At 46.1% G+C, this 24,015-nt stretch overlaps 1 long non-coding RNA gene across 1 annotated transcript; it reads right to left on the bottom strand.

Moving 5' to 3' along the window:
- Positions 1-9,667: 9,667 nt before the first annotated feature.
- LOC125961418 (uncharacterized) lies at positions 9,668-21,801 on the bottom strand. The gene is made up of 3 exons (XR_007472128.1): positions 21,509-21,801; positions 10,936-11,369; positions 9,668-9,773 (listed from the first exon to the last, which is right to left on the bottom strand). It is a non-coding gene; the product is annotated as an uncharacterized LOC125961418 (long non-coding RNA).
- Positions 21,802-24,015: the final 2,214 nt, after the last annotated feature.

Here is a 24,015-nt window from a genome sequence, read left to right on the forward strand (position 1 = left end):
ATCAAGGCTGCCATGGGCATAAAATGAAGTTGTGCAAATAAAGTGTCTGACACATAGTAAGTGGTCCATAGATGGCAGTGGGTCCTAATGGTGTGGCTTTGAGTAACTATGTCTGAGTAGGGAAAGGATCTCCCATCTTCTCTGGGCCAAATGCTGAGTTTCGCTCTAGGAATAGATGGGCCCCTGATGTCTAGTGAAGTATGCTTCCTATGAGAATTGACATATGTGACTAGAAAGTGACATCTAATCCATGGAAGAATGGCAGGAGGTGGCAGACAGATCTGGGTTTGAGTCTCGCCTCTGACTATGAGATGTTGGGCAAAATTTTCTGTCTTTCTCAACCTCCTTTTTAAAATCAATTTATTTTTTAGTAAAGTGTAGTTGATTTACAATATTGTGTTAGTTTCAGGTACAGTCAAGTGATTCAGTTTTATATACACATATTTTTTTCAGATTCTTTTCCTTTATAGATTATTACAAGGTATTGAATATAGTTCCCTGTGCTCTACAGTAAATCCTTGTTGCTTATCTATATATTTTATGTGCAGTAGTTTGTACCTGTAAATCAGCCTCTTTTATTTGAATTATACAAATAATATTTGTCTTGAAAATTTTCTAGGGAGATCAGGTGAAGCCTCTATAAATTTTAGTGTTTTCATTTTTTTTTGACCTATTCTGGTTCCAAATGATATACTTTTCTGTTCATGGATTACACGTGACAAATACTATTTGGGGAAAGTGAGCAATTTGACGGTATTAATCTTTTACATATTGAAGAAATGTACATTAATCATGGAAACTACAAGGAATATTTGCCAGTCTTTGGGGAGATGGAGTTCATTCATTCATCGTACAGTCATGACACATAAAAGTAATTACTAAAGGGTCATTTAAAAATTAATATTGCTAATATAGTAACATTCATATTAATAATAAAAGTCAGTTTGGACTAGTACATGAAGAATGTGAGTTGAGACGGAGCCAGCTATTCCAGTGGTTAGAAGCTGTGTGACCTTGACTAAGATACTAAACCTCTCTGAGGCTGAGTTGTATCATCTGTAAGAACAGAAGGCTATACCCACATTGCCAGTTTGTAGTGAGAATTAAATGGTGTACATCATGCTACGAAAGACCACAGTCGACATTCAACATATGTGTATATTAAGCCACATATCTTTCTACTTCTCTTAAATATCTTACCAATTTTTTATTTGTCTCTTGGATTTTCCATATAGATAGGATTATCTGCAAATAGTGATACTTTTGCACATTCATTATCCATAGTTAAACCTCCTTTTTTTTTTCTCATTGTGGGGAGTAGGACTTCTAGGACAATGCTAAACTATAATTATAGGTGTCAACTGCTTCTTCTCCTGTTTTGCATCAGTGGGGATGATTCTGGTATTTTATCATTAGGTATGATTTAGTTATCAAACTCTAGTAGCATTATTGTATTCTACATTTTTTTCCTATTTTTACTGTAGTAAATTTTGTTTGTTTGTTTTTTTCCTAATCAGGAATGAACCCTTATTAACTATTTTGTTTTGTTTCTAGCAGTTCTCAAAGTGATGTTATGGTGTCTTCTTCTTTAATCTGCTAATCTGTATGATTGACGCTAAGAATATGCAACCATCCTTGCATTACTGGAATCAACTCTACCTGTTCCACTGAGTGCAAATGAAACACTTTCCTCCTTCTCTTCTAGACCCTGGTCCTGTAGTAGTCTCTCTGTTGTCTGCATCCCCTGTTCCATGGCACGGTCTTTTTAGAGGGAGGGGGAAATGAAGATGGGGCCCATTTGCAAGTGCATATGGGAGGAGATTGTCACAAGACTTGTTAGACATTCGGAGAGAGAAACCCATGAGTTCCTGGTTCCTGTTGATATCAGGTTTAGAGGCCTTTGGAGTCTGTTCTCTTGTGCCATCCCATCCCCTGCAAATTGCTGCTGCAGCAGCCTCCGACCAGCTGCTAGGCACCTGACCTCACGTCCCTCTGACCACAGAGGACCAAGGCCACGTCTGCCCAAGGCCATTTCCATAGAAATGTAAATACATAGCGAGTGCTTCCTCTTCAGGCCATCTTGTCCCTCTCTTCCCTTTTTTTTCTTCTAGATCTTTTATGACAGTAGCTTGGATTTCACAACAGAGAGATGTGTCATTCAGTCACGCAGTTCCCTATGAAGAAATAGATGTACTTTTCTTCTCTCTATTCTTTTTTGAAAGCACGGAAAATAATGACAGATAAACTTCTGGGTCTTGATGAGGATGTCAAGTGCATCTCTCCTACAGGGGACGGGAGAGAAATAGGGGCTAAGCCCAGTGGACTCATTGCACATGGGTCTGATTCCAGGTTTGCCAGATAGAAGGGGAGCTCTCACATAAGGTGATGCATAGTGTTGCATCAGCTCCCAATAGCAGTTCAGACCCAACTCTGTCAACGCTAAGCGTGGGTATAAGGATTTCTGTCTTCCTGGAAGAGGCACGGCTCCTTCTGCCCTCCAGCTTGCCTCCCCCGTGTCAAAGACTGTTAACTCAAAATCTGTATGGCCCCCTGGGAGTGAGGGAGAACCCACTTTTAAGCTTCAAGCTGTGTTGATTGGGGTTGAGTTATTTATATTCAGTTTTCTGAAAGACCAAGCTCTGGGAAGGTGCATAGGCAGGGCATAAACAATGAAGGATTGAAGCCAGGAAGTGTGTCTTAGGTCAGATGCTCAGAAGCAGACTCTGAGATGAGGATTCATTAGCAGGTAACTTATGAAGGGAAACTGGGAAGAGAGGGTCAAATCAGACAGGAATGGGCAGCGGATCAAGCAAGAGTGTGAGCTCAGGCAAAGTCCTACGAGGTCGACTACGGCTTGATCCAGCAATGATACTGGATTCTTAGTTAAACCTCAGAGGTATCCTGATTTGAAGTAAGGAAGTTGAGTTTTCATGCAATTGCACACCACAGTCACATTAAAAGTTCTCAGGGAGGACATACTTTCCTAGGAACTTCCAGCTTTCTGTGCAATCGGACAAAGTGGGCTCAAGTAGCACAAGGGTGGTCCCCTGAGAAAACCACAGGCGCCAAGGGACACCCACAAACGGTTAAAGGGGTTCTGCAAGGATCTGGCTGCACCACCCAAACTGTTTTCCCATAAAGGCATTAGTCATGTAATGGACCTGGGTTAAACCTACAGATGCCCAGCTCTCACCGAGGCCGACGGGATCAGTATTTCTGGGAGTGGAGCCCAGAAACCTGCAGGTTTGTCCAGCTCTCTGTATGATTCTAATGCCTTCTAATGGTGGAGAACCACAGCTTTAAGTGTTGCAAAGGGCTGAGGATTCGATCATGGCAAACAGCAAGTGGGGGGTCAAGGCAACAAGAAGCACAATTCTTTAAATAGGAAGAAAGAGCCATGTGTGAGACTGAAAATGATGCAGGCTTTGCAGCCAAACACACTAGAATCCCTTTCCCGGCCCTGGGATTCTGGGACTTGGAGAAATCCATTTTACCTCAGTTTCTTCATCTCTATGAGTCATAATACTGAATTCATTGAGCTCTGTGGAGTTTATTTATTCATTTGAGAAATATTTATTGAGTACCTATGCATTTTCCCAGACATTTCCCCAAGTTCTGAGGGCACGAGAATAGATCAGACAGATAGGATTCCTGCCCTGGTGGAGCTCAGGGGCTGGGCGGTCACATTCCTGCCCTGTGAGAACAAAGCCTTGCTTTCTTCCCAGCCTTCCTTGAAATCCTCCTCTCAGTCTCCACTGTGGCTTCTCCATCTTCTTGATTTTCTGCAGTTCTTCAGGGCTAAGGAGACATGCTAAATGATCAGAGGTGTTACAGTAAGTTTTGGAGCAAATGCTGCCGTAGAAAACCCACTGATATAAATAGAATAACATGAGACAGAAAGAATTGTCTCTCCGAATGAAGGAAGTGTTTGGAAGCCCTGGTTATATGCATGAAGTTAAAGGTACTAAGTGTATTATCTAGAAAAAAAGAGATAAAAGTACCCAGATATTTCAAAAGATACTTTATAGTACCGTGAAGAGGACCTTGAACAAACAGTAATTCATTCATTTCTTCATTTTTGATTCCTGTAACCCAGATGTCAGCCAACCCCTGGGACTGGGATAAGACAGCCTCAAATGCCCACTTCTGTGGTCCTCCTCAAGATCTCCCTGAATCCTCACCATCTCTCGGATTCACGACCTCCTGCTCTTCAAATGCAATCTTTGTTCTGAACCACGCTGATTTTTTTTTTTTTTTTTTTGCGGTACGCGGGCCTCTCACTGCTGTGGCCTCTCCCGCCGTGGAGGGTTGTCTATTCTTATAAGAAACTTATCTAAGGCTTCCCTGGTGGCGCAGTGGTTGAGAGTCCGCCTGCCGATGCAGGGAACACGCGTTCGTGCCCCGGTCCGGGAAGATCCCACATGCCGCGGAGTGGCTGGGTCCGTGAGCCATGGCCGCTGACCTGAGCCTGCGCGTCCGGAGCCTGTGCTCCGCAAGAGGAGAGGCCACAACAGTGAGAGGCCCGCGTACCGCAAAAAAAGAAACTTATCGAGTCTTTCCCCATGCAGAGATAGTTACCTTCCTCCGAGGAATTCTGACACCCACTGGTGGATATGCAGCCTCATTATAACCCTTTCAATCCGGTAGACACCCATGAATCCCCTTGGTGGTGGTTTCCATTACCCTCTCTTATAACTAGGGATTTACTTTATTTCTTGGGATGACAAGTTTTCTCATATAGAAAACTGGCTCACTTTTGTGTGTGAGAGTATTTTGAACATCCGCAAACATCAACAATGGCTCATCAGTTCTTCTGACCTCAGCGCATGTGTCATGATTCATTTCTGTAGCGTAACCTCTTTTCCGTAAGTTTACTCCACTCCTCACTCACTTTGTAGCAAAGTTTCTCTCTCCTTTCTCGAGGCTTCTAGAACTTATACACTTCTCCAGAGTAATATTTCCCCACTGGATTGTTATTATTCATGTAGGTGGAAAGTTTCTTGAGATGCTTAATTCAGTCATTATTATTATTATTCTAGGAAGTCAGATAGAATGGCAAGGTAATTTTCTCCTCTTCTTGCCTGGGAGAACAACCAAGCCCATGAACCTCAGACAGGCAAGCATCCCTTATCCTAGGGAGAATCAGGACCTTTGGTTTAGGACACTGAACATTATTGAGGCTGACCTGCCTGAGTAACTCCCTTTGGGCTCAAGTTCTAGGAGTTGTGGATTCCTATATCTGCAGAGCATAGACATGGCATGGCTTCTGGTGGGGGTAGTACGTGGCTACCTGCTTAGTGGACAACTGCTATTGTAGCCCGTTCAGCCTCTATTGCCCCTGTTTCTGGTAAGAGGACCACAGCACTCTTTGGGGAAACATATTTCCCCTGTAGTCAGTCTCCCAGGGGTCTCCCAAGGGTTGACTTCATTGTTATTTTCAAGGAAGGGTATTGTCATCGTGTGGCCAGAGTGTTTTTCATACTTCTGGCCTCAGGAGTGGGTCCAGGGATGGGTATACAATTGAAGCCAGATAATGAGGCTTGGTTTCTCACACTGGGAAGGTCCTACTCATCTCTTGAGACCAGAAACTTGAGTTGCTTCCGCAGAGCGCTTTGCTGCCCTCTCAGAGAACCCATCACGTGGGCTCGCTCTTCTCTTTTCTTATCTGCCTTCCTTGGGGGCTGTGACGTGCAGGGCCAAAGATTATTTTTAATTTACTGCCAGCACATAATAGGGAAATTGGCCCATGGTAGGTACTCAGTCAATTTTTATGGAATGGCGGCGGGGCGAGGGTCAGGAAGGAGATTTCAATCTCGGTAACGGGGAGGGTCAGGTTGAGGAAGGACAGGGCCAAGGGCTCTGGGTTCTGGTGAGATCACACTTCAGAGGTGATCACCAAAAAGCCTTATTAAGAAAACAGCAAAACTGAGAACTGCAGTGATGTCTACGGCAGACCTCCAGTTCCCATTACTGACTCCTGTAATAGCTTTTCATTGCCTTCCCTTTCCTTAAGAAAGTCTCACATTGTCATCCAGGCCTATTAAATGTTCTGTGAGCCCATTATCAAAATAGCATTTTCAGCTTCATTGAACACATGTAGGAAATGTTGTTGTGTTTAAAAAAAAAAAGAAAGAGAATTATGAGAATAAGCACAGCTGGTCCTGGGGTAATTATCTCCTCTCCAACAGCCTTTTGGAAAGAAAAGATATTTCTAATTTTTGGAAAGCTGTACGTCTAACAGGGTAAACTGTCACTAATTAGATTAGTAACTCAAAAATTGAAACCCAACATCAAGTTAACTTCTCCTCCCCCTCTGCCCTCCACCGCTCTGGTCAACCCTTCCTTCCCCATCATAAAGAGGGAAATCACACAGGTTTTTGATGGATGCATTCATTTTGTATTGCATTTCTGCAGGAGTATAAAGCAAGTCCGTACATCTAAGTGGTGAATAGATCCCACACTTCTGATGGTGACACTGGTGTTCAGACCGGGGTCACCCTGCATCAAAGGCCTGGCTCAGAGTCACAGATGAGCTGTGGGCAAAGAGGGGTCCTCAGGGACCCTACAGGCCTGGGGAAGAATCGAGGTCTTTGGTTATCTTTAGCCGTTTGATGGCCACTGTCTCCGGTGCTCAGTGTCATGTCGTCACAATATCCCTGCAGATGGGTGGAGCTGAGGTTGAGGCCTGGCTCTGACATCTATCAGCATCACAGTCATCACTTAAGCTTTCACGAGCTCCAGTCTCCTCACCTGTCAGATCTGAGTGACAACATTGCATGGATGGCGTCGTGCAAGCCATCCATAAAGGCAAATACGCACCACGGCTGCTCAGAAAGGCTCACCTTATTTTCACACCATTATCTGACCCTCTTCCCACCCTCCCATCTAATCTGAAGTAGCAGACCCTGCCTGGGTGGCTCCAGATGCCCAGGCCCACAGAGGAAGGTCGTCCACATCATACAAAGATAAGCAAATTGCTATGAACTGCACAGAGAAAGGCACGAGTGGCTCAGCTTTCTGGAGCCAAGGAGGCTTCCTAGAGGGAGTGGCAAGGGAGCTGCCCCTGGGAGAAAGTACAGACATGCCCCAAAGGAGAGAGAAGGAGAGGGTTCCTGGATGTGGGGCTTGAGTGGCATGTCATGGGCACATGGGGAAGATGAGGATGGAGAAGATCAGACTCAGTCACTGAGGGCATCAGGCTGTATCACATGACAAGGGCTTCTGGATTAGTGGCTCTCAGACTTCACGGACGTGCGGATCATCTGGTGAGTTTGTTAAAAATGTAGCACCCTGGGGTGGGGCCCAGGAATCTACATTTAACACCAGCTCCTGGGTGATGCCATGCAGGTGGTCAGAGGAAGACATGGAGAAACAGGGCTACAGATGATGCAGAATGAATATAAGGCAAGAGCTTGGGAATCCCCTCCCTCCCCAGGTAGAGGAGTAGAGTCTGGGTTCTCAGGATCCTGAGCGTGAGGTAAGCTAGACCATGGGCCTGGGGTTGGTGGGTGTGAGGGAATAATCTGAGAGATAGGAGATGGAGGAGCTCCAGAATAAGAACCCCAGACAGATGATCACCAGTGTGTTAGGAATCATCCGTGGCTGGTTGGGTAGCGAGGGCAGATTCAATTATGAGGGTTTCAGTTTTGAGGCGTGACTTGGAGAGGAGAGGAAGCTTGGAGGCAGGAGCACACCAGGAGCAATTTGTGTAGTGATGGGCGTAGAGCAGCAGCCACTGAGGCTCTGGAAAGGGAGGTAAAAAATAGTATATACTAAGTACCTGACTTTATTCTACTTATTAACCCTTTTAATTCTCATAACCACTCTAATTAGAACAGATTGAACGACTCTCAAAGAATAGACAAAGAAACTGAGCCCCAGAACTGAGCTCAGTGAGTCCGTGGCGGATCAGAGTCCCAAACCCAGCCCCTGTGGGTCCAGACCTTGCAGGGGATGTGGGGCTGGGGGTCTCAACAGCCACACTGCTGCAGCGTCACCTTTCACCATGCATGTGGTCCCAGCTCTGCATAGAAGGACCCGGGGTCCTCTGGAGGCTGGGAGGCCAGGGAGGGCCGGGACCTGAGCCCAGGTGAAAGATGCTACAGTCTTCACTGGGGCTCTGGGCCATTGAGAGAGAGTCAGCCTGGAAACGACTTAAAGATGGAGAGAGCAGCACTTGGTCTGCTGCTTGGGGGGCCTCTGAGGGACCAACGCTGGCAATCACCTTCCTTTCGGTGGATGACTCTGACCCTGGTGTAGGCCGGGAGGTGTTTGGTGGGAAAGTGAGGACACTAAACTCAAAACTTGGGATGTAAAGGAAGAGTTAAGAACCCTAGCAGGCAGTATGGAGTTGCCAGGAGAAAAGACTGAGTCTTCTCTCACATTAGCAAAGGCTGGGAGGCAAACCCTCTGCCTCTGGACCCTGTGGCTCCCTCCCCTGCAGCTCTCCGAGAGGGTGGGGCTCAGGTGTGTAGGCTTGCCCCTCCAGCAGAGCCTCTCCAGCCCAGATGTCATCTTTCCTTCAAAGATGAGCGCACATTTGAACACACATTCAAAGCACGATTCTGTTGCTTCTTGACTGTATGATCTCGAGCAAGTTGTTTCCCATCTCTGAGCTTCAGTTTCCTCATCTGTGACATGGATATCATAAGTGACTAGGGACTGGCTTGGCTGTCTCAGGATCCTGGAGGAGGGTGAGGTGAGACAGGGGAAGGGAAAGTGCTTTCTGCACAGGTGGCAGGAGGCATCGTGGCATGTCCTCCAGAGCAAGTTGCATCTGGGTCCCGGGCATCAAGCATCCCTTGAATTCAGAGAGGTGCGCTCTTCTGTCGCCCAGGAAGGTGGTGATGCTGCCTACATTTGGGAGAATCCAGTGGGGATTTCTGGCAAGTTAGCATCTGAGCAAGGTTGAAGAAGCTTCAGGGCAGAAAGAGCAGTGTTGCAGGCGTGTGTCTGTGCTGGTGTGCCACGTGTTAAGTCACAGTGAATAGTAATTGGCCTCTTCGTGTGATCCACCCTGGATGACAACCGAGGAGGTGGGGACAGCCTGTCAATAGCAGAGCCAGCCCACAAACTCCTGCTACCGTCTCAAAGCGAGCCCCCAACCCTGCCGAGTCCCCTGTCAGCTGGCAAGGATGGTTGTGGGAGGCCAGAGGGGAGGCAGGGGAGGGCCAGATGGGCTTCAGGGGCCAGCAGGAGCCTGGCCTGCTCAGAGGCCATGCTGAGCGTTTGGGTTTTTGCTCTGAGCACTGGGAATTCACTGAAGTCTTTGAAGCAAGAAGGTTGTACGATCAGTTTTGTGTTTCAAAAAGCTGGTTCAGGCTGCCAGGTAGAGAATGGACTGAATGAGATAATCTGTGTCAAGGGCTTTGCTCAGATTCTGGGGGTTATAGTAAGTGCTCAGGAAACATAATCCATTGCTGTGATTAATCTGTTAGCTGCCAGGTGCCTGTTGGGAGTGGATGGTAGTTCAGCAAATGGGCCTCAGGCACTTCCTGTCTCTAACAAAGGGACAGAGTCGTTCCAGCCTCCTTGGCCCAGCCTGGCAGCTTTCCTGTGGAGCTGAAGACACTCAAAAGGGAGCCCAGCCAGGCCTGAGACAGGGGCGAGCGAGAGCTTCCAATATGGAAGACAGGGCAAACACGCGGTGGGGAGGAAGGAATCCCTGCCTTGCTGGCTCTGGTGCACGATCCCCGCTTCACAGCCCTCCTGCTGGTCTGGGCCAAGTGACAGCCTATAGTGCTGGGTTCCCATGGGGCTCTGGTTGCCCAGACCTGAAGAAGGAAAGGCAGGGACAGCACAGGGACAAACCACACACTCCAGGGGAGGACCACTTGGGTTGATTCGAGACTCCAGTGGGGAAATGGGTGGCCCTACAACCTGCCAACTCAGGGGTCTCTCTGATCCTCCCCGGGAATATGAACAGGAGACAGCCTGCAGTTGGGGGTCACCCTACCAGGCTCTAGCCACCCAAGGCCACCTGTAGCAGGGGTCCACGAGGCCAGGACTCCAGGGACAGTGCTGCAGGCTCCTTAGGGCTCTTTTCTGTTCCATCCTCAACACAATACGCTGTCTTATACATGCAGGGGTTCTCTGTCCCACAGGGCCTATCGGACGCTTGAAAACTGGCTCATCAAGTTGAGATGTGCTGGAGGTAAAGTACACACTGAATATCCAGGAACTTAGTATGATATAGCTTACTAATAATTTCCCACATTGCTTACATGTTGAAGTGACAATATTTGGGATATATTGGATTAAACAAAATACATCATTAGTATAGATTTCGCCATGTTTCTGTTGGCTTTTTTTTAACGTGACCAGTAACAATTTAAAACTTGTATATTTGGCATTATATTTCTATTGGATAGAGCTGGTCTAGGATTTAAGTAGGTGAAAAGGGTCCAATAAAACAAAGACAAACAAAAATCCCTTTAGTTCTCTCTAAGTTATAAAGAGGAGAAGGGTGAAGTGAATCCCCTTGACTGGTAAGGTGTGCAGAGGGGTCTCCAGTGCCTTGAAGTGGTATGATGAAAAAAAGCACCAGCATTGTAGGGAGAGCTTCACGGATTCATAACCCTGCTCTACCTATTCTTTCTGTGTGATGTTGGGCAAGTCACTTAATTCTCTGAAGTAGGCCAGGCTCCTCTGAATAAAACAAAGTTGGGGATGTAAGCCTAGCAGAACTGCTAAGAGGAGATTAAGTGGAAGAATGGGTGTAAGTTTCCTAGTGGCGTGCTTGACACTAGGAGGCATCAACTTTATTTTCTTTCCCCCCAAAATGTGTGAGAAGGCCACTCCTGGCTGAAATTTCAGAATTGGGAGGATCCTTCTGCAACCAAGGCTGAGAGTCCTTCTGGTCCTTTAGATTCATTCATTCATTCAACGCTTCTTTGAGTTGGCTAGAGTGGTAGATGAGGTGGACAGGATACCTACCATCATGGATACGGGCCACCCTTATGACCTGCATTGGTATGTATGTTGGGGGTTTAGGGATGGGGGTGTGTTCTTTCTTGGAAAATGCCAGGAGTTCTTTCTGCTTTCCTGGCACCACACTCAGCTCCACTTCCAGCTCAGCCAGGCTCTTCCATCCCCACTGGAAATGGCTAAAACCCTCCCCAAGTCACTCATTTGTAACCAACCCTCTTGTCAACGTTGTGAGGCTCAGTGTCACAATTTCTGTAAAGCCAGGCTGAAGGCAGCCTGTTGGTGAGACCCGGTTCCTCATCCCACTTTATTCGGCCTCCAACTCCTGAAGCCCACTTCATGCTGTGCAGGTAGTCCCAGGGGACTTTTCCCACTTCATGGTGATGCCCAAGTGATGAGGGCCTCTTGTCTAGCAGTTCACCTCCCTGCTGAGCAGGTCTGAGCTTCCGGGGAAAACAGAGAAGAGAAAACAGAAGATCAGGGTCTGCAAAAGGGGAAATGGGGTCTAGGGATTCTCTGAACACAGGCAGAAATGAGGCTGGGTTTGAATTCAGAGTGAGGGGCTGTGAAGTCTACCATCATCCTCGTATTGAAACCCTGGAGTATGCTGAATGCATTGCATGTAGTATCTCTGTGAATTCTCCTAAAACCCTTAGGGGTAAATCCTCTACCATTCAGATCTCTCCTGACTCACTCAAGTTCTTTCAGAAAATGAGTGACAGAGTCTTGTTTTAAATGCAAATCTCTTATTCAAGAACCCTATACCAGGCACCATATACCCTACATGCTTGGGCAGAGGGTTGTTAAGAACATTCCCTGCCATTATCTGACTGTTCCATTTGTCAAAACTTAAGCCCACAGGCCAAAATGAAAGTTCAGGAGACAATGTCTGAGTCCTTTTAGGCCCACCCAGGATGCATTGCTGTGCGTGGTGGCTTCCCTTCTTCTCTGCTCTTTCCCTTCTTCTCTGCTCTTCCCTTCTTCTCTGCTCTTTCTCTTCCCTTCTTCTCCGCTCTTTGTCCAGACTGGGTGAATCTACATGGTCATTCTTGGAGGCACAAAGATATGCACACACCAGAGCTATGTGTATTGCTTCCTAACTTCAAACTATTTAGGAGGAAAAGATTTCTTGAAGAGTTTATTCTTATTCAATGCAGTTATCAACATAGTTGTTGGGAGAATTAAAGGCAATGATATTTGAACCTGGCTCAAACAGGGCACAAATTAACGGCATGATCACTTTTAAAGAGTTGATGTATATGAACATTTTTCACAGAATGGTTGGCCTATAGAAGGTGCTCAATAAATTCCCAGGAAGGAGAAGCCGTTATTGACTCATGTGACCTTAGCAAGGATGGAGGCTGCAGTTCTCCATCTTGGGTGTGCAGTGAAGTCGTGGGGAGATCTTCTGAAAATGTAGACTCCTGTAGTCTCCTCCCTGCTATTCTGACTCAGAAGATCATGGGTGAAGCCACAGACACTGCATTTTTAATAAGCTCTCCAAGTGATTCTTATGTGGGTGTTCCCTTTAGGTTACTCTTAGAAATTCACTGGGCTGGGTTGTTGGATTATATGGTAATTAAGCCAGAGAGGTTGGAACACAGGATAAGTAACTCATGCTGGGAGACGTGATTCGGGTGAAAGATGTAAACCTGGATTATGGGATGGAAGCATAGAAGTATTCTAGGAAATGGGGTGGGAGTGAGGGGCAGGATGGTCTTGGGAATGGGGAGAAGGCACTCCAAGGGGAGCTGGTAGTATTAGAATGCACCCAATTCTGGGGTTCTATGCTTTTAGGCTTGGGAATCCCTGTGCCTTTCATAAACCCTCCCTGCTCTGCTGAAATAAGTTTTAAGACCCAGTTCAGCTGTGACCTCTTCTAAGAATTTTGCCTTCAGCCCCTAAGGTAATTTAATTATTCCATGTATCCAGTACAAGAAGATCTCTTTCATGTCTCTATCCCCAGTGACCAAAAAGGAGCTGACAGGTAGGAGGAGTTTAGTCGATCAGTAATGGCGATTGAATGGCCTGTTTTTTAGAATAGCTAGTGAAGACTTTGAGGGGTTAAGCTTCAGCAACGTTATTTTGTGCAAGGATGTAGAGGGCAAGCCACCAGCAATGTGATGAGATTCCCTGATCCTGTGGGTTCAGAACTGGAGGCCAACACAAGGACTCTGGGGGAAGGACTGAAATATTCCCGTTCAAGTGGAAATTGTGTGGGGATAGGTCATCAGAGAAAGTGAGGGGCGAAAGAATGGGATGACTGGCCAGTGTTCAGAGAGTATAAAGGGAAAAAGAAAGAGGGACGGAGGGTGAGAGAAAAAGAGAAGGAGAGATGGAGGTGGAAGTAGAGAGAAGGAGAGATTTGATACCATTAGTCCCTATGCTATGCCTAAAACTAAATTATGTGTATTAATTTCTGAATATTCAGAGCGGCCCCCATTCATAAAAATGAGGAATTTGGACCTGGAATATTGGTTAACTTTTTCAAAGCCACACCATCCATTAAGGGGCCAATCAACTCCTTTGACTCCAAGGCTGGTTCTCTGTCTTCTACACCACAGGGAAAGCAAATGAGCTACATGTTTGTCTTGTTGCCAATTTCCCACTTTTGTGGCCATATTGGACATTACCAGTTAATCATCTTTTTTCCCCCATTGAGCCCAAGTAAAACCTCAGAATCTTCTACCACGTTCCTGCAACATACCACCTCCCTGTAAGATTTAGCATTTTAAATCAGACTTCCTTGCTCTTTTTTTCAAGATTAAACTATTACAGAACTCGAGGGAATTTATTTCCAGTGGCTATTCCATTTGAAAATGCTGGGTATACATATATCAATCATTGTGTTGTATACCTTAAATATATAAGATGTTACTTGTCAATTATATCTCAGTAAGTTTGGAAAAAATTAGTATTTGTCTTTTGCCAAATTAAAATAAATACAACAACAACAACAAAAAACCCTCACAAAAAACTCCAGAACTCTGACTATGTTTACTGGGGGAGAGAAGAAAAAGAGAAATCAAACAGTGTTTGATTCTCGAAACCCAGACTGTGAAAAGACAGGAGTTACAGGGAAAAGGTTTAAGCTATATTGGCAGGGAGAGCTGCCAATGATGTTAACAAAATAAAAATAATAGTGATCACTATTATTTATCGAATGTTTACTATGAGCCAGGAAAAAAAGTAAGTGTATGATATGAGTTCTTTCACTTGCCCTTTACAATAACATTATGACATTTACGGATGAGGAAACTGAGGCACAGAAAGGCTAAGAGCTTTGATCCAGGTCATACACCTGGAATGTTAGAATCAGGATTCCAGGCTGGGTTCTGGAGCTGAGATATTAACCAGTAAACTCCACCCTGTGCAGGTTTAGAAGGAATAGGAACTTTCAGATACCCCAGATACATACAAGTCACCACTTCCTTGGTCATTTCCCCAACATCCCCACTCAGAAAAGGTCAAGGAGTTATGGAACGGGGTTGGAAATCCTAATCCCGGCACCCCCGTGGTTTATTTAGAAGTTAGTCACAATTTTATGTCAGCTCTGGCCACTCCCTTCCCTGCTGTCATGGGCGAGGAGTCTTGTAACTGAGCACCATGGAGGGGAAGTTAGCACATGCAGGAAATGACTGGGCAGTGGATTTCTGGGACCAGAACAGTGATTTGGGGCTCCTGCCCTTCCTTTCCTTCTGCCTCCATGGTTGAGTGGAGGGAGTGGGATAGGCTTTGTGCTCCTTTTTATGGGATCCATGCAGGGTGATTCCCCTCAGGTTGATTCTCCTGTCAGCTCTATGGAGTAGACCCTATGGTTACCCTGTTTTTTTTTTTTTAATTAATTTATTTTATTTTATTTATTTTGGGCTGCGTTGGGTCTTCCTTGCTGCGTGCAGGCTTTCTGTAGTTGTGGCGAGAGGGGGCTACTCTTCGTTGCGGTGCGCGGGCTTCTCATTGCGGTGGCTTCTCTTGTTGCAGAGCACGGGCTGTAGGTAAGCGGGCTTCAGTAGTTGTGGCTTACGGGTTCTACAGTGCAGGCTCAATAGTTGTGGCGCATGGGCTTAGTTGCTCCATGGCATGTGGGATCTTCCCGGACCAGGGCTCGAACCCATGTCCCCTGCATTGGCAGGCGGATTCTTAACCACTGCACCACCGGGGAAGCCCAGTTATCAGTTTTAATGGGAGCAAGCTGAGGTTCAGAGAAAGTGAGGATGCAAACTTGCTTGCTGTCTAACTCTAATCGGGTCCGCACAAGGAGAAATCAGGCTTGAGCATCAGAGAGGGAAAACCAACGAGGAACCAATCAACAGGGACCATGAGGACCGATGCGTTCCAGTGAAATAATTTTGGCGCTTAGAGCCAATTTTGGATTTCGCTTCCCTGGGCCTCAGTTTCTTCACCTTTCCTGTAGGGTTTTAGTGAGGGTCCAATACATCTGCATGGACGCAGACCTCAATATGAAAACTTTCTCCCACTTCCTGCCATAATCAGGATCATTGTAAAATGACAAAATTTTTATTTTTCCTAGAATCATAGGATTTTATAGAAATTGTGTAGTTACTGGTAGAAACTTGGTTGGCATGAATGCCAATTTAGGAAAACATAACCATATTTACAAACCCTCACTTGTTGTTCAAGCTGAAGGTAGCTTTGTAGACTCTCATGGGAACCATTTTTCTTGGATGATTTCCTATATTGACTAAGAGGGATCAGCATGGATGTTGGCTGTCTCATGACTTGGATACAGATGCTCCAGGGTGAGCAATTATATAGATCCTTGATACTCGAGGTGTGGTCAGGCGACAAGCAGCAACAGCAGCATCTAAGATCTTGTGAGAACAGCAGACTCTCAGGCCCCAGCCCAGACCTACCTAGAGAACAGAATCTGCATTTTAACAAGAGCTCCAGGTGACCTGTGTTCACATTACAGCTTGAGACAAGCTGATGCGGATGGTTTTTTTTTCCCTGAGCCTTTAGCTTTGAGTGGAGGTTTCCATTTGAAATTAAGCTATAGGTCTTTCACGGAGTTCCCTCTCTGTACATTTCAGAGTTTAGGTGCTGACCACACTACTTGTCAAAGGTTGGCAGGGGCATAGGAACTTCAAACCTTCATTACTGTAGCACTCAATCTAGTTTTTCTTTGCTGCATCAGACATTGTCGATCAGACATGTCTTGGGCAGAAAGATGCCTTTTCTAAGATGGAAGAAAAATGTTTTCACTCCAGGAAGGTAAATCAGTGTTTATTATTATTTTTATTATGACTTAAAAAAAATGGAGCCCTTCCTACCTTTGATGAAGGGAAAACCATTTAAGCTCATGTTTTGAGCATCATTTGACTCTTCCATGAGCCACCAAAGGCTGCAGAGGGAAAGAAGAGAATTAGCCTTTGATGTGGGTAAGAGGCAGATAGGCTGGGGAGCACAGGGGAGTAGAGGGTCAGCAAAAGATAGAAAGTGAGGTGTCTGTCTGGGGAGGTGCTAGAGAAAGAGCTGAGAAGAGGACCTCTGGGAAGGGGTTGATTTGGGTGCCCAGCACTTGTGTTGGGTTGGAGGTCAAGTCTTCCATGAGCTGGTCTGGTCTGCTGGACACTCAAGATTACCCACACCCAGAGCCTTCATACTAGTGGGAACACGACTACCTTCTCCAAATGCCCTCTCTAGCCAGTGAGAATAATGTCTAATCCACGCCATGGGTGGGTTCTTCCTTCTATAGGACCCTTCCACAGGACCTTGACCTACAACTCTATCATGGGTAGAATTATGTCTCCTGAAATATATGTTCAAACACTAACCACTGGCACCTATGTGAATATGACCTTATTAGGAAATAGAGTCTTTGCAGATATAATCAAGTTCAGATGGGGTCATATTGAATTAGGGTGGTCCCTAATCCAGTGATTGGGAAATTCAGACACAGAGACCCACGGGGAGAAGGCCATGTGCCCATGGAGGTAGAGAGGAGAATAATGCAACTACAAACCAAGGAACACCAAGGATGGCCAGCCACCAACAGAAGCTAGGAAAGAGATAAGGATGATCCTCCCTTCAAGTCTTGGGAGAAAGTATGACCCTGCCTGCACTTTGATTTGAGACTTCTAGGCTCCAGAACTGAAAGAAAATAAATTTCTGTTGTTTTAAAGCCAGCCAGTTTGTGGTAGTTTGTTATGGTAGCCCAAACTGACTAACATAGGTTCTTAGGAGAATCCAGTGGAACCCTGGATACTTAGCAAGGGCCCCCATGTCTATATTTCAGGAAGTGGGCATTGAATGGGGGACCCTGTAGCACTCAGAAAGGCATTACCCTCATAAGAACCCCCATGAACACAGCACAGATGTTTAATCTACCCAATTCTGTGTCCAGCCTACCTCAGCCTGAGAACACCCATCATTCTACATGTCTAGTTTTGCATACAACCCACAAAGCTTGTTGCCACTGATCGAGAAAAAAAAAGCCCCAGTCTCAACTTTCCCTAAGGCTTTGGTCATCAGTAACTGGCCAGAGGAATGGCTTTCAGGGTCCAAAAGTTAGTTACGATTTTCAAGCAATTTCCCCCATTCGTGATGTTGCAATTGCCGGGTGCAGCTTGGCGTGCCTTTGCATAAACCACTCTATCCTTTTCCTCTGGGGTTCTGTAAGCCACCCAGCAACCCCCCACACGTGAGTCACACGAGTGACTCCTGGGTTGGCGGGGGGAAGTGCCTTCAGCAGCTCCTGCACCCTCTCCGGCAGCCCTCCTTTCCCTCTCCCAAGCTGTGCCTAGTTTGCTGCTGGGCAAAACTCAGTCTTACTGCAAACTCGGCGCCTGCCTGCGTGTGTGTAATTGGGTTGGATTTACATTAAGAGGGTTCCCTGTGGTGAAAACCACACTGCTATTTCCAATTTGAAGCTGCATCAAACATTCAATTTTCTAAGTATCCTTCAGCTGCTAGCGCTGTGAAAAACGGAGTCTCCCCGGATGGATAGATTGGGGGCCGCCCACTCAGTCCCGTAAACCCCCAATTATTTGTGCTTCCAGAGGGAATTGTATTATATGGCTGTGGATAATGAAGGGTTATTCATCTAAGTATCCACTCACTCCTTCAACAAGCACGTTTGAGAAGCTAGTCGGCACCAGGCACTGAGTGTCTGATCAGATAAATCCCTCCTCGGTTAAAAACCCTTCACACTGGCTTCTTTCTGCATCCTCAAACTTTTTTGCATCAGCGGACTTTTTCTGTAAAGGGCCAGAGAGTATGTGTTTCCTGGCTTTGTGGGCTATGAGGTGTCTGTTGCACGTACTTGGCCATGCCATTTAGCCTGAGAGCAGCCATAGACGGCATGTAGATGTGTATAGATATGGATGGGTGTGGCTGTGTTCTAACAAAACATGATTTATGGAAACAGACAGCAGGCCAATCTTGGCCTGAGGGCCGTAGTTTGCCGACCTCTAATCTCAATACCTTACTTTGTCCTATTGAGCCCTGTAACCTGCTTCCTCGGGTTTACCATACACGGTCTGCTCTGGGTACGATAATTTCCTTTTATTCCGAGAGCCATCAAGCTCTTCCCTGCCTCAGGACCTTTGCATATCCTATTCCTTCTCCCTGAAGAAATTCTCTCGCCTTGGCTTTTGGCCAAGACTGTGTTTCTTCATTCTTTCTGTCAACATGGGAGCCCCTCAGATGTCACCCTTTGTGTCTCATGTGACATCCTGGTTGAATGGAGCCTCCTTGGAAAGATTTTCCCATCAAAAGCCACTTCCCCTTCATCTCAATCCTTTGGTTTCCATCTTTGGAAGGACATATTACAAATATTAATTATCTTATTGCTTACTTGTACTTTGGTTTTGGTTTCTGTCTCCCTCCCCCCAACCCCCCTTGAATTTAAGTCCTAAGAGGGCAGGTTCCTTGTCTGTCTCACTCTCTGCTCACTCCTATTTTTTGGCACACAAATAGTGGTCTCTGGATTTAAAAAGCAAATACTTAAAACCTCTCGATCAATCATTATTTGATCAATAAGAGACAGTCCCCAACCTCAGGGAGCTCACAATTAAGTAAGGGAGTTAGACGCATAATCACAACTTATAACATGAGGAGGATTAAGACTGCCATATGTCTGAATAATAGAGGGCTGGAGGGATTTCTGAGCAAGAAGCCTGAGAGAGGCAAGTAGCCCCAGAGTGGGTAAAGAATAAAGTAAGGTAAAGAGACAGACACACAGTGAGAAGCAAGGGTGTGGGGCAAGGCAGGAGGGCAAACATCTCACATTCCACAGACGGAAACAAGAAAAGAAAGGAGAAGGTAACTGATATTTATGGAGCGTGATGTTGGTGTCAGCTACTCAGTCAGGGATTATGCATACTTTTCTTTCAACAACCTTCCAACATAAATAGTATTATTGTACCAATTCTACAGCTAAAAATGGAGGATCAGAGAGGGTAAATAACCAGACCAAGGTCACACAGCTGGGAAGTCAGCATTCATACCTAAGTCTTCTTTGGTCTATATATCATGTGACCTGAGATGTAGGGTAGGGGCAATGTATTCATTAATAGGCCTGCATTTTCTTTTCTTTTTTTTCACACATACACACTGTATTTTATTTTTACAAGAGAGAAATAAACTGACACCAAGCATCGTAAATGGATGACCACAACAGAAGGAACAATGATTGCAATTACCAAACACGAAACACACTCACACTATGTCATAATATTGACATTCAGTCCAGTAATCCTCCACTGTAACAGCTCCTTTACTTTGTAGTGAAAATTGATTTGTATATTTTTTGCCTCTGAGTCCTTGTGGGATTTTTTCTTTTTTTTAATTCAAACTGAAAGTTACAAAAATTATAATCATCCTCATCAGTTCACTCAGTCCCATGTATGGCCTGCATTTTCTTCAGGAAGGTGTTTCCTTCTCCCCAAATCTTGTCCTAGATTTAATTACCTTTTAATTATCTTAATTACCTTGGTGGAGCTGTTTGTCTTCTCTAGATGCCCCTTGATCAGTTACGCTGGCTAAGAGGGGAAGGACTGAGGGATCTTTAATGAATGTCTCATCAGCTGTAAACACATGATTCCATGATTCCATTTGCTCCTCATGGCAGTCACCCTGGGATGCAACAAACTGTCCCATTTTACAGAAGGGTTAACTACGGCTGGAGAGGGTCGACAGCCCACGGTCTCCCAGCGACGAAGAGCTGGACCTCCAGTCCCTGTCCTGTATCCCCCACCCCACATGGCCTCAGCACCCTGAAGACCAGTCCAGTTTCTAAAGAATTGAGTGGGATGCAGGGTTCAGAAACGGTGACGAGGGAGCTGGCTTCAGCTGGCCTCTCTAGATGGTGACAGCCCCTCCTAAGTAGAGACTCTGAGAGGGAAAATAAGAGCACACCTGTCTAAGCGGGGAGGTCAAATTGCCTGAGGAGAAGCTATTAGATATATGAGGAAATTCTGAGGCGATTCTACTGGAAAAAAAGTGCTTACCTGTTTTTTTTTCCCCCCCACTGAGTGTTCATATAAACCTTCTGGGCAATGGAGAGGAGAGGATGCTGTGTCTGAAAGCCCGCCAGTCTCCTTCTCCCCAGGGGGACTGGGACTGATTTGATTCTGCCAGCTAACGTTGTTCAAGGCCGACTTCATCTCACCCAGTCTTCGTCAGAGCTGCTAATAGGCCCTTCAGAGCTCATAAAGAGATGACCAAATCTGGAGCTGGGGGACTCCAGCTCATTTATCTTCCACAGGCCCGATCAGATCTGATTTTGTACGCTGACGGCTGGATGCTCAAGTGTGGTCCAGCCTGCGTCTCGGACTCCTGCTCAGCTAGGCTGGGTGTAAGGACCCCAAGGAGGGGCTGGGGCCCTCTGACCTGCTGGGGTCTCACTGTTCTGACATGGAAGACAGACACTTTCCTGCCAGCCCTATTGATCTGTGGATGAGAAAATAAAAGCGTTTAAGCTTGGAAGGGAAGGATGAAGCCCACTAATGGGGGTGTCAGTTACCACTTTGGGTCCTCTGCACGCTGCAGTGGCATCCGTGAGTGTATGGCTGTGTATATCTGCACGATCCCTGTGCCTCTTGTTATGTCTACGTCAATCAATTTGTAAGCTTCTTCCTGGGGAAGATGTCAAACAAACGTGGAGTCACAGCTACACGCACATACCACCTCCCAACACAAATACATGTACCAAATCCATGTTAGCATCTTTAAAAAAACTAATAACATTCTGCAACCTTGCAGACGAATTATTTTTAGCTGAAAATTGGGCTCATCTTTTCCATGAATATCTCTTATTCATCTAATTAGGAGAGGCTGTTTGCGCAAAAAAAATAATTGGGGGATTCTCATCAAATATATTTAACCCATATATTCTTCAATTAACTGAAACGGTGAAAGTGATGATAATAATAATTACCATCATTTGAGTGCTTCCAGTTTGCCAGATGCATGGCCATCATTTACTTTTCATAGAACTCAACAAGGCGGCCACCTTAATGGAACCATTTTACAGATAAGGAAACTGAGGATTAGGGGATGTTCTGCTTAGCTATTGCCACATAACAAACTATCACACAACTTAATAGCATAAAAAAAACACCTGTCTTAGTGGGTTCGTAGAGTCTGTGGATCAGGAATTTGGGCAGGACACAGCAGGGCAGTATTCCCCTGTTCCATGAGGTCTGGAGCCTCTCCTGGGATTTCGTGCGTGGCTGGAGTAATCCAAACAGCTGGGGTTTGGAATAGATGGCTTCTAAGACTTCCAGGATGGCTTCTTCACTCCCATGCCTGGTCCCTGGGCTGGGTTGGCCAAAGGCTGGGCTCAGCTGGAAATGTAGACTGGAGCATCTACCATGGCCACTCCAACGTGGTGGTCTCAGGGTAGTCAGGCTTCTTATATGGTGGCCCAGGAGTCCAAGGGTGAGTGTTCCTAGAAACCAGGAAGAAGTTGCTTGGCCTTTTATGATCTATCCTTGGAACTGTGACATAGCGTTACTTCTATTAAACTCTATAGATCTCTAAGCAGTCCTAAGTCCACTCAGACTTGAGGGAAAGGAACATAATCTTCAACTTTCAATGGGGGAAGAGTCAAAGAACTGGGTACCATGTTTTAAAACTACACCAGAGGGGTTAACTAACCTGCCCAAGATTTCAGAGCGAGGAAGAGGCAGCAGAAAGATACGAAGCCAGGTAATCTGACCCCAGGAGCTTTCTCTCTTAGTAACCGTACAATACTTCAAGCATTGCTGGACAAGCAAGAGATGTTAAATTTATGTGAGTAAAATATGATTCAGTTTAATTTACATTATCAATCTATAGGGCAGACCAAGAAATGGACAAGGAGCGTTGTTTAGGGAGTAGGTGAAAGAGGGGTGACCAACTGGAATCAGGCTGTGAAAGGGAAGTTTCAAAAGTGTTTGCTAACGTGAGTGTTTTCACGATCAAAATTAAAGCCGTGACGCCTTCAAACTATAGAGGAATCAAAGAGATGCATCTCACTGTTGCAGCCCCTCCCGCTGCGGAGCACAGGCTCCGGACGCACAGGCTCAGCGGCCATGGCTCACGGGCCCAGCAGCTCTGCGGCATGTGGGATCTTCCCGGACCGGGGCACGAACCCGCGTCCCCTGCATCGGCAGGCGGACTCTCAACCACTGCGCCACCAGGGAAGCCCGAGATTTTCTTTATTTAAGTCTCCGCATTTACACTATGGAAAAGTTCCTGCCCTCATAGTTGAAAAGACGCATGGTGGCCAGGAACCAGCCAGTTGGCTCAAAGAGTTCGTGGCTCTGTTTCCATGAACACTGGGAGAACCCAGAAGACCTGAGGCTGAAGTTTGCGAAGAACATCTGTGATTCTTCAGAGCCTGTGTCTGCAAGTGCTCAGCCTGAATCCAGCCTTAGGGCTTCTCAAGGGAGTAAAGACTGTGCATCCAGGATGGTTGGGCTGGGCTCAGAGTTTGCAGAGTTTGCAAACCTGCCTGCAAAATTGAAGAGTCTTTGGTGGTGATCCCTCCTGCAATTCTTTCCATGGGAGATAAAGTTCCAGGGAGTGACTTCTGAGGCTTCCAAATGGGCAAGGGGTGAAAAGAAATGTACAGACAGAGTCATGGGAGTGTCCAGTTGAGGCTCTGAATCCAAGTTTTGGACAAAATGTCCTGACTTCACCTTTGATTGGCATCTGGACCAAAGAAGCAACTGGCCAGGCATGTTCTGGCAGCCAGGGCAGGTTAGGGAAGCTTCTTGCCTTACCTGAAGAGACAGGTTTATTCACAGGCCTGTAGTTGGCTTCCCTGGAGGCTGGAGGGTTGTACCTTGGAGGAGCGCCTTGGTGGTCTCCCTCTGCAGGCACTGAGCTCACAGCACATGGAGATAGCCTGGCTGGTGATACATGCGGAAAGGACTGGGCTTTGCTGGCTGACCCAGGCTGATAGTTCACTCTGATGAGCAATGTCAGTGTTTGGGTGGCAGGGAGTGAGGTTTCTCCCACTGAGGTGAGGTGTAGGCTTCTCCTGTAACCCCTAATAGCTGAGCCATTTAATACTGAGGGTTTACAAAAAACCTAGTGCTATGCTGAGGATTTGTCTTGGGGTGGGTTCTCCCAGAAGCAGACCCCAAGACCAAGATTCCAGGACAAGTAGTTTATTAGGGAGGTCCAACCCTCCCTAATAAGGAAATGGGGGAATGAGACAAAGAAATGAAGGCAGCAGGATAGAGTGTAGTATTGCACCAGTTAACATCGGGGGGGATTGGAGCCTACCCCTGTGGGGAAAGTCTGGAGCACTGTGTAATACATGCATTTCAGTCATCCCACATGAGGAGTGAGGGAGCCGTGGTATTAATACATTGGATGCCAAGGTTGCTGCTTGAAGCCTGTTGCCGAAGGTGTAATTTTTAGCACTTCCAGCCTTCTGTGTGTTTGTGTGCATGCACACACACACATACACGCCCACACACACACACACACAGAAACTTTCTGCAGTTTTGGCCAAATTTTAAAAACAGACATGTTGGCCTTCAGTCTTATAAATACAGATTGTGGGAGCTGGAAATCCACTTGAACTCCTTGAAAGCTCCAAGGGACTTGGAGGCACACCCACTAAGGGGCAGC

Source organism: Orcinus orca, chromosome 16, assembly GCF_937001465.1.
Source record: "Orcinus orca chromosome 16, mOrcOrc1.1, whole genome shotgun sequence".
Classification (NCBI taxonomy): domain Eukaryota; kingdom Metazoa; phylum Chordata; class Mammalia; order Artiodactyla; family Delphinidae; genus Orcinus; species Orcinus orca.